Genomic DNA, 15,406 nt, shown 5'->3' with positions numbered 1-15,406 from the left:
TTAAAATGTACCTTTCTTCTCCAAAACACAAAAGTACAATAATAATGCCAAAGAACTGTTATAAATTGTGACAATCCTAGATCACAAATTTGGTTATCATTAACCACTTTCCAAACTACTTAATTTAGAACATTTACCAAAAGATAATCCTAGTAAAATGAGTTCATTATCCCCAAGCAGTCGGTGCTTCATATTAAGAATGGTAGAATCAATGGTAAATTTACTAAATGAGCAGATAATGCCAAATAAACAACATGTGAGTAAGGAGAATTTCCTCCTAATTTTATACTTAAGAAACTTTACAATTGAGAAATTTTTTATTCTCATGGGACTTTAAATAACCTCTACTTAACTCCTCAAAGGAATTTTCTCCCCATTAAGAAGACTCATCAATACTGGTAAACTAAAAACAGTGATAATTTCCTGAGCAAATAAAAATACTCATGAAGTGACAAATGAACTTATTCACAAAACAGAAGTAGACCCACAGACATAGAAAACAAACTTATGGTTATCAAAGAGGAAAAAGGAAGGGAAGGGATAAATTAAGAGTCTGGGGTTAGCAGATACAAACTACTATATATAAAATGAAATAAACAGCAAGGTCCTACTATACAGCACAGGGAACTAACTATATTCAGTAGCTTGCAATAAACTATAATGGAAAATAATATGAAAAAGAATTAACTGGGAGTTCTCTGATGGCCTAGTGGGTTGAGGCGCCTGCGTTCTCACCACTGTGGCTCTGGTTGCTGCTGTGTGGCGTAGGTTCAATCCCTGGCCCAGGAATTCCCACATACTGCCTGTGTAGCAAAAAAGAAAAAAAAAATACAAAAAAAACCCCAAGAGAGAACCTGAAATAAACGTTGCAACTCTCATTAAAAAAAAAAAGAAAAAGAAAAAGAAAAAGAAAAAGAATTAACTGAATCACTTTACTGTACTCAAGAAACTAATGCAACATAGTAAATCAACTATACCTCAATTTTAAAAAATCCAATAAATAAATGAAAGCAAAATGCATAGTCTGTCATATGTATTCACCAAAATATCTTTATGGCATTAATGAGCTGAAAACTGGCAAGCCTTCTAAGACATAGGCTGGAGAGTATGATCCACCTGAAGCTTTTCTTCCCTATGTCATCAATGGCAGAAAGGACCTATTTTCATTTCCAATTCTGTCTAGTTACAGGTGTATTCATTTCTTTCTTACTATCAGACAGACGGAGAAACATCATCTCCTACAACTATAGGTAATAGGTACATCTACAAAAGCCAACTGCACCAAAATGGACAACCTTGCACTTTCTGAGAAAGGGAAAAGGATTTGAATGGTTCTTGGCAACCTCATGAAGCAGTCAGTCATCTAACTGCCTTTTTTATAGAGCATTTGGAAAGCTCTCTGAAATGAAAGGTGTGATCACTTTAAAGGCATCTCACTACTAACACTGAACAAATCAATACTGAATGCTGCAGTCTTTCATAAAATCTGTTCCAGGGTACTTAAAACAACAGAAGAGATAAATGTCTTTGCTCTTGTTTGAAGCAAAGATCTGACAAAACAGTTCTTAGACTTCTCGCGTAACTGGAAATTATAAAGACTATGCAAAATATTACATATGACTCCATTTATAAAAAAAACACTACACATTCGTGTATTATGGGTATACATAAAGGAATCCAAAAAAGTCTGCAAATATACACAAACTTTCAGTGATGTGGTAAAAAAGGAATTTTTACTTTTTACTCTAACTTGTTACAAATTTTAGGAATGTCTTATATCACAGTTCTTCTGCTAACCTAGCAGTTAAGGGTTTGGAGCAGTCAGCTCAGATTTGATCCTGACCCGGGAACTTTCACATGCCATGGGTGCAGTCAAAAAAAAAGGCTTGGAGTTCACATTGTGGTGCAGTGGAAACGAATCCGACTAGTATGACTAGTAACCATGAGGATGTGAGTCTGATTCCTGGCCTTACTCAGTGGTTTAAGGACCCGGTGTTGTCGTGAGTTGCTGTGGCGTAGGCCGGCAGCTGTAGCTCCTATTCGACCAACTCCTAGCCTGGGAACTTCCATATGCCTTGGGTGTAGCCCTTAAAAAAAGCAAAAAAAAAAAAAAGTCTTATATTACTTTTGTAAAATATCTTTCAAAAGTTATAGTGCCAAAGCAGAATACTATATAATAAATTAACACAGATTCAGCATAGCAGAGAAATGGAATATAGCAGCTAAAAGAGTTATTAATCTATATAGTGCTGTGGAGTTAGGACTTGGTTTCAGGTCCTGTTGCTACTTACTATCTAATCAGAGAGATGTGTCCTGGGTATCAATTCATCATCCATACAGCCTGTTTCCTCAACTGTAAAATGGAAATAATAGTACAATTCAGGCCTGTTGTGAGCACTGAATAAAATAATCTATGTGAAATCCCCATGTAAACCATTATTTTTCAAATTAGGTATATATTACAAATACGCTATAAAATATAGTGTGAAAAACTGTGGTTAAAGCTTTCTTTCTTCAAGTAAGTCACAATGTCCTTTAATAGTCATACAGAGCTTCTAAGGTCACTATGGCAATGATCATTTTACACAGAATAACAGCAATAGAAACTACATAGACTAGATTAAATCTATACAAGGTCAAATAAATTTCAGCTACAAATCTTCAAAGAAGGACTCTGGAACTTTCTCAAATTCCTAGTATTTTACTTCCTTGTCAAATAACTCTCACAAAAACAGAAGAAAAGTCTACATAACCTAAACTCTGAATAATGAGTTTTACAAGTGTTTATATGATAAAAGAGAATTTATCTGTTTCCTCTATATCACTCCCAAGGCCATGTGAGGTCCAACCTCTATTTTCATCCACTATGTTATTTATACATCCTACTGTCTCAATATCTCTACTTGGATATTTAATAGATTTCATATTCGGCATGTCCCATATCAAATCCTTGGTTCCCAATCTGAGTTCAAACCTACCTGGGGGCTTCTACCCTCTCCCCAGTCTTTCTAAGTCAGTAAATCAGCCATTTAAGTCAATAATCTTGGAGTCATCATTGACACAAAACCCTCCACCCCAACCCAGCAAATCCTATCAGAGCTGCACCTTCAAAATAGCCTCAATCCAACTATTTCTTTTTTTCTTTCTTTTTTTTTTTTTTGGTCTTTTTTGCCATTTCTTGGGCTGCTCCCGCGGCATATGGAGGTTCCCAGGGTAGGGGTCGAATCAGAGCCGTAGCCGTCGGCCTACGCCAGAGCCACAGCAACTCGGGATCCGAGCCACATCTGTAACCTACACCACAGCTCACAGCAACGCTGGCGTTAACCCACTGAGGAAGGGCAGGGATCGAACCCGCACCCTCATGGTTCCTAGTTGGATTCCTTAACCACTGCGCCATGACGGGAATTCCCAACTATTTCTCCTATTTCCACCATTAACACTCTGATCCAAACCAACCTCGTCTCTCTTGCCTCCAGCAATAATTTTTTTCTTATTTTTATTTCTAATAATTTCTTAATTCACATTCCTGCTTCCATTCTTGCACCACTAGTGTTTTTTTCCAAAAGTAGAGTGATTTCTTTAAAGGGGAAAGGGGAAAAAAAGGTAACGAAGACAATGTCACTTGCTGTGCTCAAAACCACTGGGAACACCCTGACTTTCTATTAATATAAGAACAAAGTTTATAAGAGATTGAGGGAAAATATAACCAAAAATAACTGAAAATAAGATAAAGCCAGAGTTCATCAGGAAAAGGAGATCAGCAAACGGACAACATGAGTTAGTAACATTCACTGCCAAAGATATACAGAGGTCAGTAGTCTTTATGCGATAGCAAAGATCTATCTCAACTCTTCCTTCATAGTAGATGGTAAATAAAAGGATACAATCCTACCAGTATCACTGGCTATAAAGTAAAGATAGAAACTGTTCCAAACAGTGGCTCTTAACAGGGCAGGCATGGTAGAAAATCACCTGAGAGGCTATTTCAAAAAACATACCAGACAGAGTTCTCTTGTGGTGCAGCAGGTTAAGGATCCAGCATTGTAACTGCAGTGGCTTGAGTTACTGCTGTGGCACAAGTTCGATTCCCAGCCTGGGGGCATGAGCATGCCACAGGCATGGCCAAAACAACAACAACAAGGTGCTACTATATAGCACAGGGACCTATATCAAATAACCTGGGATAAACCATAACGGAAAAGAATATAAAAAAGAATGTATATATGTGTTATGCCTGAGTCACTTTGCTGTACCGCAGAAATTAACAAAATTGTAAAACAACTATTATTCAATATAAAAATAAATTTTAAAAATGACTCTTCTGCATAAGCATTTTAGGATAAAACAAATTCTGGGGAGTTCCAGCTGTGGTGCGGTAGGTTAACAATTCAACTGTAAGGATAGAAAGCCCAGAATTAAACCCACACACCTACAGCCAACTACTCTATGACAAAGGAGGCAAGGATATACAATGGAGAAAGGACAGCTTGTTCAGTAAGTGGTGCTGGGAAAACTGGACAGCCACATGGAAAAGAATGAAATTAGAACACTCCCTAACACCATACACACACAAAAGAACACCTCAAAATGGATTAACGACCTAGATATAAGACCAGACACTATGAAACTCTTAGAGGAAAACACAGGCCAAACACTCTCTGACAGAAACGACAGCACCATCTTCTCAGACCCACCTCTTAAGAGTATTGACAATAAAAACAAAAACAAACAAATGGGACCTCATCAAACTTAAAAGTTTCTGCACAGCAAAGGAAACCCTAAACAACACGAAAAGACAACCCACAGGATGGGAGAAAATCTTTGCAGGTGAATCAACTGACAAGGGATTAATCTCCAAAAGTTATAAACACCTTCTGCAGCTCCCTACCAAAAAAACAAAAAACCCCATCCAAAAATGGGCAGAAGACCTAAACAGACACAGCAGTTCTCCAAAGAAGACACACAGATGGCCAAAAAACACACGAAAAGATGTTCAACATCACTCATTATTAGAGAAATGCAAATCAAAACCACTATGAGGTACCGCCTTACACCAGCCAGAATAGCCATCATCCAAAAGTCTACAAACAATAAGTGCTGGAGAGGGTGTGGCGAAAAAGGAACCCTAGTACACTGTTGGGATTGTACACTGGTGCAACCACTGTGGAAAACAGTATGGAGATTCCTCAGAAAACCTCAAAATAGAACTACCATTTGATCCAGCAATCCCCCTCCTCGGCATCTATCCAGAGAAAACCATGACTCACAAAGACACATGTACTCCGATGTTCATTGCAGCACTATTTGCAATAGCCAAGACATGGAAACAACCTAAATGTCCATCGACAGAGGAGTGGATCCAGAAGATGTGGTACATATACACAATGGAATATTACTCAGCCATCAAAAGGAACGAAATACCAGCATTTTTAGCAACATGGATGGACCTAGAAATGATCACGCTAAGTGAAGTCAGCCATACAATGAGACACCAACATCAAATGCTTTCACTGACATGTGGAATCTGAAAAAAGGACAGATGGAACTTCTTTGCAGAACAGATACTGACTCACAGACATTGAAAAACTTATGGTCTCTGGAGGAGACAGTTTGGGGAGTGAGGAGAATGTGCTTGGGCTGTGGGATGGAAATCCTGTGAAATTGGATTGTTATGATCATTATACAACTACAGATGTGATAAATTCATTTGAGTAATTTAAAAAAAAAAGAAAATAAAAGGAGTTCCCATAGTGGCTCAGTGGTTAACGAATCCGACTAGGAACCATGAGGTTGCGGGTTCGGTCCCTGTCCTTCCTCAGTGGGTTAAGGATCCGGCATTGCTGTGAGCTGTGGTGTAGGTTGCAGATGCGGCTCGGATCCTGCGTTGCTGTGGCTCTGGCGTAGGCTGGTGGCTACAGCTCGGATTAGACCCCTAGCCTGGGAACCTCTATATGCCGCAGGAACAGCCCTAGAAAATGCAAAAAGACAAAAAAAAAAAAAAAAAAAAAAAAAAAAAAAAAAAAAAAAAAAAACTAAACAAACACAAAAAACTCCATTATAAAAAAAAAAAAAAAAGAATTCAACTGCAGTGGCTCAAGTTGCTGCAGAGGCATGGGTTCAAGTTCTGACCCAGCACAGTGAGTTAAGGGATCCAGCATTGCCACACCTGTGGTGTAGTTCGAACCTTCAGCCCTGATTTAATCCCTGGCCTAGGAACTTCCATATGCCATGGGTGTAGCCATTAAATAAAAAAAAATGCAGTGAGGAGGCAGCCTGTGTTCCCACACTCCTGTCTGCTTAGTTCCCATTGTGGTGCAATGGGATAAGTAGCATTTCCACAGACCCAGAACACAGGTTTGATCCTCAGCCTGGCACAGTGGGTTAAAGTATCCATCACTGTCCCAAATGTGGCTCAGATACGATTCCTGGCCCCGGAACTCCATGTGCCTTAGGGTGGCAAAAAAAAAAAAAAAAAAAAAAATCTAAGTGCTAGCAACAAATATTCTCTTAGGGGGAAAAAAATACAGTAAGTGACTCCTCAATGCATCTTAATCTAAGGACAAATTTTTTTGCCTAACATTCAAAGTTTCCAACAGCCCTGTTGCAGCCTGCTTTACTCTTGCTTTTTACTAAGTATATCCTGTACTTGACAGCCTGGATGCTTTGCTTATTCTAGGAGTAACTAAAGCCATTCCCCAACCCAACCCTGTGTAAACCTTGCTCATGGTCTGTTTCAGTAAGGGCTATAAGCTAACAGTTTTCATATTTTTATTTTTTTGCTTTTTAGGGCAGCACCCGTGGCATATGGAAATTCCCAGGCTAGGGGTCCAATTGGAGCAACAGCTGCCGGCCTACAACAACAGCCACGCAACAGGGGATCCAAGCCAGGTCTGCAACCTACACCAAAGTTCCCAGCAACACCGGATCCTTAACCAACTGAGCGAGGCCAGGGAATGAACCCGCATCCTCATGGCTACGGGCTGAATTTGTTTCTGCTGTGCCACGGCGGGGACTCCCAAGTTTTTACATTTTTAAAAGGTTGTAAAAAAAGAAAGGAGGAGGATATGTGACAGAAATCATTATGTGTTCCATAAAGTCTGAAATATCTTCTATTAGGCTCTTTATAGAAAAAGTTTGTCTACTTCTGGCTTATTCCAACCTCAGGACCTGGAAAGAGTTCTTTTATCCCATTTCTCCACATCTACCAGTCCAAGACGGACCCATCCATCAAAATGCAACTATTATTCAGTGAAGCCTTTCTTGCTACCTAACTTCAGTGTGACAGGCTCTTCCTATTTTAAATCTCCTCTGTCTACCTTAGCACATTGTATCCCTTTTAGTTTCCAAACCCAAAATTAACACACATGGTATGACAACGCTACTGCATTAACCTAATTATTTTACTGCTTCCTGTCTTGCCCTTTCAAATCCATCTTCACAGGGCCACCAGAGTGCTCTACTTAGAACACAATCTTACCTATGTCATTCCCTCATCCTTTCCATTGCTCTTCTTTAGCTACAGAATAAAATTCAAGCATAAATCTGGCCCCTGGCTCCTTCTCTAGGCTCATCTCCTGCCATTCTTCACCTAGCTCTTTATACTTCAATAACATTCCAACTTTTAGTTCCCCCCAAACCTGGTCCAGCCTTAGCTTCCCCCATCTCTTACCCTTTCTTTACTTGGGTCACACATGTTGCTGGTAAAAATAAAACTGATACACCATCTCTGGCAAGTAATGTGGCAACATCTATCAAAATTACACAAATTGTACCCTTTGCACCAACAACTTCTACTGTTAGGAATCGAGTCTACAGATTTATGAAATGATACTGATTACAAGCCATACGGCATTGTTTCTAAGAGCAAAAGATTGGTATATAAATGTCCATCAGGAGTGGATCATAGTAAAAAAAAAAGTATTATGCATCCATACAATGAAATACAATACAGAATGAGGAAGTTCTTTTGTCTTATATGGCCTACAGGAATCTATCTGGAAGGATACAGTACAAACTGGTAATGCTAATTGCCTCCAGTGGCTGGAGCACAATGATGACATTTCACTAAACAACCTTTGTACCTTTTAAATGTTGAATTATGTAAATATACTGCCAGTCTAAAAATTAATTTTTTTAAAAGCTGTTGGAAAGGAAAAAAACAGACTTGGTTCTAGACAGGCATCATCCTCTCTAAGTAGCTTTTTTTCAAACTCATCCACACATACATGAACGTGCACCAGGTCAGATGCCTATCCTTGGTGGTTCTTACCACACAATTATTACTGCTTACCAGTTGGTACTGGAACATCAATCTGCTCTCCCTCCCACCCCTACTGGACTACATTTAAACTTTTCCAGGGCCTCTTCATATCTCCCAGTATCCAGCACTAGGGGCTCAGTAAATGTGTAAATAAATGAGTATTTGTTTTTTGTTTGTTTGCTTTGTCTTTCTAGGGCTGCACCAGGGCATATGGAGGTTCCAGGCTAGGCGTTGAATCAGAGCTGTAGCCACCAGGCTACGCCACAGCCATAGCAACACAATATCCGAGCTGCGTCTTTGACCTGTTACACCACAGCTCACAGCAACGCCAGATCCTTAACCTACTAAGCGGGGCCAGGGATCAAACCCTCGTCCTCATGGATGCTAGCTAGTCAGGTTCGTTAATTGCTGAGCCACGGCGGGAACTCCATATGGTAGAAACTGACAGAACACTGTAAATCAACTATAAAGGAAAAAATTAAAACCATATAAAAATAAATAATAAAAATAAATTTAAAAAATAAAAAAGAATTTGTTCAAAACTTTTTTTTTTTTTTTTTTTGGCTTTTAAGGGCCGTACTCATAGCATATGGAGATTCCCAGGCTAGGGGTTGAATGGGAGCTACAGCTGCCAGCCTATGCCACAACCACAGCAATGCAGGATCTGAGCCACTTCTGCGACCTACACGGCAGCTCACGGCAACACCAGATCCTTAACCCACTGAGGGAGGCCAGGGATCAAACCCACAACCTCATGGTTCCTCGTCGGATTCCTTTCTGCTGCGCCACGACAGGAATTCCATACAGTACAAATTGACAACACTGTAAATCAACTATAACGGAAAAAATAGAAATCATATAAAAATAAATTATAAAAAATAAATTTAAAAATAAAACAATTTGTTCAAAATTGTTCAAAATTTTGGTTAATAAATTTCTTGAATTAAAAATAAAATAAAATAAAAACTATGGTTTTAATGGTGGGGTCCTGGTGGCTCAGCAGGTTAAGGATCTGGCACTGTCACTGCTATGGCAAAGGTTCAATCCCTGGAATTTCCACATGCCACAGCAAAAAAAAAAAAAAAAAAAACCAAGCAAACTATGGTTTTAACAGAAACTGTCCTTACTTACCCAAAACAGCCACAAAATTAGCATGGACTACTTAGAGACCTTTAGAAAGCTCATAGCAAGGCAAATGTTTATGTCCACAGCTGCAGCTAGGTGCCCAGCAGCTCTAAGGCATGTCTGGCATCGCATCTCTTTCCCAAGTAATTCACTGCCTCCATTGACTGAACCAGAATCTTTGCTTCACTATTTCCCAATATAACTCTTCTCAACAGCATCAATAGAAAAGAAAAAGATGGGAGTTCCCGTCATGGCTCAGTGATTAACGAATCCAACTAGGAACCAAGAGGTTGCAGGTTCGATCCCTGGCCTTGCTCAGTGGGTTGAAGATCCGGCGTTGCCATAAGCTATGGTGTAGGTCACAGACACGGCTCAGATCTGGTGTTGCTGTGTCTCTGGCTCAGGCCGGTGGCTACAGCTCCGATTAGGCCCCTAGCCTGGGAACCTCCACATGCCGCAGGAGCGGCCCTAGAAAAGGCAAAAAGACAAAAAAAAAGAAAAAAGAAAAAGAAAGAAAAGGAAAAGATGGACAGTCACTGTTCAAACAATTAAAATCCAATTGCCAAGGCTTTCATTACAAGAGCAAACAACAAAGTGTTAGTACACAGAAGGAAAGAAGCTGGAAGATCTTTGAAGACAGGGACTGAATCTTAACCACCTTGGCAGCCCCACAGTACTTAACACAGTCCTTGCATCTAATAGCACATAACAGCTGTTAAAGGAAAGTCTTCACCTAAGAATGGGAAAGGGATTTTTACTTTATCTGTGTTGTTTAAACTTCTTATTCACATATTACAAAATCACTAATGTAGTAAGCGTCCAGAACATGCTTTTACATCCCCTCAATTGATTATCATCTTGTCAGGTGGTTACTTGTCAGGTAGACAGAAAATATGGCTGTCCCCGTTTCACATATAAAACACACTCAAAATCCGAATATGGACTTTCCAAGGCTGCACTGCTTGTGAGCTGGAGATAAAAGGAAGCAATGGAATGGTTCACTTCCTACATTCTAACTAAAGAGAAACAAAATGTCCCCTCACAGCTCCAACTCCCCAAAACCTACATCCTTGCATTCTAGCTATGCAAATCACCTGACTTCTAAATCTTTTATGAAATAGAAGGATGAGAATACTACCTCCTACCTCACCTGAATGCTGTAAAAATTAGATATGTGAAAGTTATTCTGATATATAAGTGATGGCTGCTATTATCTCTGTTAATGATATATAAATAAGAAATGACTGTGCTAACTCCAATACAAAAAAAAAATATAGTGTGAGGCTCTAAATTATACAACAGAGAATATGCCTTTCATAAGTAGAAACTAGACAAACAAAACTGGTTTAACCCAGATATACTGTTATCTTAACAACTAATTCTGAACTAAAACAAAATGAAACACCCAAAAAGCAAATGGAACTCACACATTACCGGTAGAAATGCAAAACAGGAGTTCCCATTGTGACTCAGCAGGTTAAGAACTTGACATAGTGTCTGTGAGGTTTCGGGTTTGATCCTTGGCCTTGCTCAAGGATCCTCACTTAAGGATCCAGTGTAAATCGTAAGTGGAATATGCGGCTTGTTGCCATGGCTGTGGTGGAGGCCAGCAACTGCAGCTCCAATTCATCCCCCTAGCCTGGGGAACTTCCATATGCCACAGGTTCGGCCTTAAGAAAATAAAAAATGCAAAATACCAAATGGTATGGTGCAGCCACTTTGGAAAATACTTTGGGGGTTTCTTAAAAAGTTAAATATGAAATTACCATAGATCCCAGCAATACCACTCCTAGGTATTTATCCAAGAGAAATAAAAGACATATATCTGTAATAGACTTGGGCATAGATGTTTAGAGCTCCATTCATAATCATCAAAACGGGAAAAAAAGGACTTCCCTGGAGGCCTAGTGGGTTAAGGATCCAGTGTTATCACTGTAGCAACTCGGGTCACTGCTGTGGTGTGGGCTTGAATCCTGGCCCAGGAATTTCTGCATGCTGCAGGCACAGACAGAAATAAAATTTTTTAAAAATTTTAAAAATTTTGGGAATTCCTGCTGTGGCTCAGCGGGTTAAGAATCCAACTAGTACCCCATGAGGATGTAGGTCTGATCCCTGGCCTCGCTCAGTGGGTTAAGGAACTGGCATTGGCATGAGCTATAGTGCAGGTCTCAGATACAACTTGGGCCTGGTGTTGCTGTGGCTATGGTGTAGGCTGATAGCTGCAGCTCTGATGCAAACCCTAGCCTGGGAACTTCCATATGCCACGGGTTCAGCCCTAAAAAGACAAAAAGTCAAAACAAAAAAATTTTTTTTAATTTAAAAAAAGACAGGAAACAACCCAAATGTCCATTAACTGGTACACAGATTTTTTGCTTTTTTTGTCTTTATAGGGCCACACCCATGGCATATGGAGGTTCCCAGGCCAGGGGTCTAATTGGAGCTGTTGCCGCCGACCTATGCCAGAGCCACAGCCATGCCAGATCTGAGCCGTGTCTGTGACCTACACTACAGCTCAGGGCAACGCCGGATCCTTAACCCACAGAGCAAGGCCAGGCATGGAACCTGCAACCTCATGGTTCCTAGTCAGATTTGTTTCCACTGCGCCACGACAGGAACTCCTAGACAGATTTTTTAAAATTTTTTTTTTTTTGTCTTTTTGCTATTTCTTGGGCCACTCCCATGGCACATGGAGGTTCCCAGGCTAGGGGTCGAACTGGAGCTGCAGCCACGGCCTACGCCAGAGCCACAGCAACGCAGGATCCGAGCCGCATCCACAACCTACACTACAGCTCTCGGCAATGCCGGATCATTAACCCACTGAGCAAGGGCAGGGACCGAACCCCCAACCTCATGGTTCCCAGTCGGACCCGTCAACCACTGCGCCACGACGGGAACTCCAGATTTTTTTTTTTTAAATCATGGTATATCCATACACTGGGATTCGATTCAGCAATAAAAGGGAACTACAGATACATATAACATGGATGACTCTCAAAAGATTTATAGTAAGTAAAAGAAATCAGATCTAAAGGCTACATATTGTATGGTTCCATTTATATGACATGGAAAAGACAAAAACTAGAAAAAGGGGGAAAAAAACCCACTAGAGGGACAAAAATCAGTATGGTAGTTACAGGGGGCTCCTAAATGAGGGGAAAGGCGCATGAGAGAACTTTCAGGGACGATGGAAATAATCTATATCTTGATTGGTATGATGATTACTATTGTATACATTTGTCAAAACTCATAGAACTGTACCCTTAAAAAGAGTAAATTTTACTGAATGTAGATTATAGCCCAAAAAACCTGACTGAAAAAAAGAAACTACTCCATCTGCACATCTGGGGTTGGGGGGGGGAATCCTAAATTATCACAATATCTACACTCAACTTGGTTAAGTATTTGCTTAAGAAATTTCAGCTAAAACACCTAACAACTGTTACCAGAGATGCCATGTTTTCAGAGAAACCACTCTCTCTCTTCATCCAGTACTAAAGAAGGTTGTTGCTAACATCAAAAGACAGGGTGGGAAGTTCCCATCATGGCACAGTGGAAACGAATCTGACTAGGAACCATGAGGTTGCGGGTTTGATCTCTGGCCTTGCTCAGTTGGGTTCAGGATCTGGCATTGCCGTGAGCTGGGTGTAGGTCGCAGACGCAGCTCAGATCTGGCGTGGCTGTGGCTGTGGTGTAGGCTGGCAGCAACAGCTCCAATTCGACCACTAGCCTGGGAATCTCCATATGCCGCAGGTGTGGCCCTAAATAGACCACCCCCCCCTCAAAAAAAGACAGGGTGCTTCTCTTTTCTAAGGAATCAGTATTATTGACAGTGCTCATTCCAGTAGTCACCATTACCTGACTTTTATTTGTCATCACCAAATTTCTTCCTTCTGTTCTCTCCATTCTAAAGCCCCAGAAAGGGCAACCTATAGTTCTCACCTGCAAATATATCTGAAAAATTAGTACACTAAAATTCCTCCTTTGGAGTTTCCAAGGTAAGCCACTCAGTAGCAAATCAATGCTTTTTATAAGAAAAAAAAATTGGCACTATGTGCCAAAACCAACAAGTCAGCAGCTACAAATTATCAGAACCATAAAAAATTTAAAAACTATTTACCTAGGGTATGGAAGACACTCCACCACTGAGAGTCAATCAAATGCACTTCCAAAAGATGAATGGAAATACTGAGATTTATTTGAAATTAAGAATTTCAAGTTATTCTGAAATTCTACCGAAACAGAAGCACCAAGAAAAATCAAAAAACCAGGAATTCCTGTTATGGCACAGCAGAAACAAATTTGACTAGTAACCATGAGGATGTGGGTTCCATCCCTGGCCTCACTCAGTGGGTCAGGGATCTGGAGTTGCTGTGAGCTGTCGTGTAGGTCACAGATGAGGCTCAGATCCCATGCTGCTGTGGCTGTAGTGTAGGCTGGCAGCTGCAGCTCTGATTCAACCCCTAGCCTGAGAACTTCCATATGCCACCGGTGCTGCCCTAAAAGGCCAAAGAAAAAAAAAAACTAATAATAATAAAGAAAAGAAAAGAAAGAAAAATAAATCATATAGTGTATTTTAGAATACTTTTTTCACACATTTCTCACTTTATGTGATAAATTTCTTTTTTTTTTTCCTTTTTTTGGTCTTTTTTTTAAGGCCATTGGCCTACACCACAGCAATGCCAGATTCGAGTCACCTCGGTGACCTACACCACAGATCATGGCAATGCTGGATCCTTAACCCACTGATCAAGGCCAGGATTGAATCTGCATCTTCATGGATACTAGTTACACTCATTTCCACTGAGCCATGATGGAAATTCTAATAAACTTGTTCTTAAAAGTACACATCAAATTTCTGTAAATTGAACTGCATCTTAAATCACTGAGGAGCTACCGCAGAATAACTTCTGAATACAATATATTGACCATATACCCTCAGACTAATGGCAAACAAAACAAAACCTGTAAACAAAGGGGTTTACTAACTGAACTCTATATGGTAGGTATTTCACAGTAATATGGGTTAGCAATCCTGGAGCTATTTTCTATATATTCTAAGATTGAGCACTTACATTTATGTGGATTATGTGAGTTAGGCTTACAAGCCCCAGGTAAGAGAAGGGGTTTACAAATATGGAAAAGGTTGTGTGTGGTATTGGAGATATTAGTCTGAACACACAAATGTGAAACTGACTTCCCTTATCAAGTTTATCATTAATCTTTCTATCCAAAACTTTTTTCCCTTTCTTGTCCTCTTTGACCTCAATCCTGCGCTAACTGAACACTAATCAACCAGAGTCAGATGACTAAAACTGCCACTGTCGATAACACTGTTAAGGTAGTAAAATTGCTATTAGAGACATCATAATTAACATACCAACTCAGGTTACTTCTCCAGAGCAAAATAAGCTAACAGACCCGGAGCCAGGGATCACTCTGGCTAGAGAACCGTAAACCAGAACATCCTGACTCCCAAAATTACAATTAGGAAATGTCAACGGGGAGTTTCCGCTATGGCACTGTAGGTTAAGAATCCAACTACAGTGTACAGTGGCATGCGTCGCTGCAGAGTTTGATTCCTGGCCCAGCACAGTGGGTTGAAGGACCAACACTGCCACAGCTGTGGTATGGGTTGCAGCTGTGGCTCGGATTCAATCCCTGGCCCAGGAACTTCCATATACTCTATTTTTTCTCTCTTCGGCTACCCTATGGTCCGGGGTCAGGGATCAGATCCAAGCCCACAGTTTCAGCAACACCAGATCTTTAACTCATCGTGTTAGGCTAGGGTAGAACCTGCACCCCAACACTCCAGATTTGTTGCTGATCCCGTTGCACCACAGCGGGAACTCCCAGCCACAAAATTTAAAAATTAAAGAAGAAATGTCAAAGAAATGTCACAAGAGGATAATTATTCCCAGTCTTTTTGTTCTTCCCCTGAAAAACAAACAAACAAACAAACAAACAAACAAACCTAATTCGAAGACCAGGTTGGAATGGATCCCACTTCCTTGCTTGGCACCC

General features: G+C 40.3%; 1 protein-coding gene across 4 annotated transcripts in view; it reads right to left on the bottom strand.

The window, feature by feature from the left end:
* CBFA2T2 (CBFA2/RUNX1 translocation partner 2) overlaps window positions 1–15,406 on the bottom strand; it is a 160,316-nt gene that overhangs the window by 132,111 nt on the left and 12,799 nt on the right. The window contains exon 2 of one of the 4 annotated variants that reach the window (XM_021078108.1): window positions 2,292–2,353. The exons of the other annotated variants lie outside the window; for them this stretch is intronic. The gene's annotated coding sequence lies outside the window, so the exon portion shown is untranslated. The remainder of the gene's footprint in view (window positions 1–2,291; window positions 2,354–15,406) is intronic. 4 annotated transcript variants of the gene reach the window in all.

The sequence above is a fragment of the Sus scrofa genome, chromosome 17 (assembly GCF_000003025.6).
Source record: "Sus scrofa isolate TJ Tabasco breed Duroc chromosome 17, Sscrofa11.1, whole genome shotgun sequence".
Taxonomy (NCBI): domain Eukaryota; kingdom Metazoa; phylum Chordata; class Mammalia; order Artiodactyla; family Suidae; genus Sus; species Sus scrofa.
The sequence above is the reverse complement of the archived record's forward strand: the minus strand, read 5'-3'. Positions and strand labels throughout refer to the sequence as shown.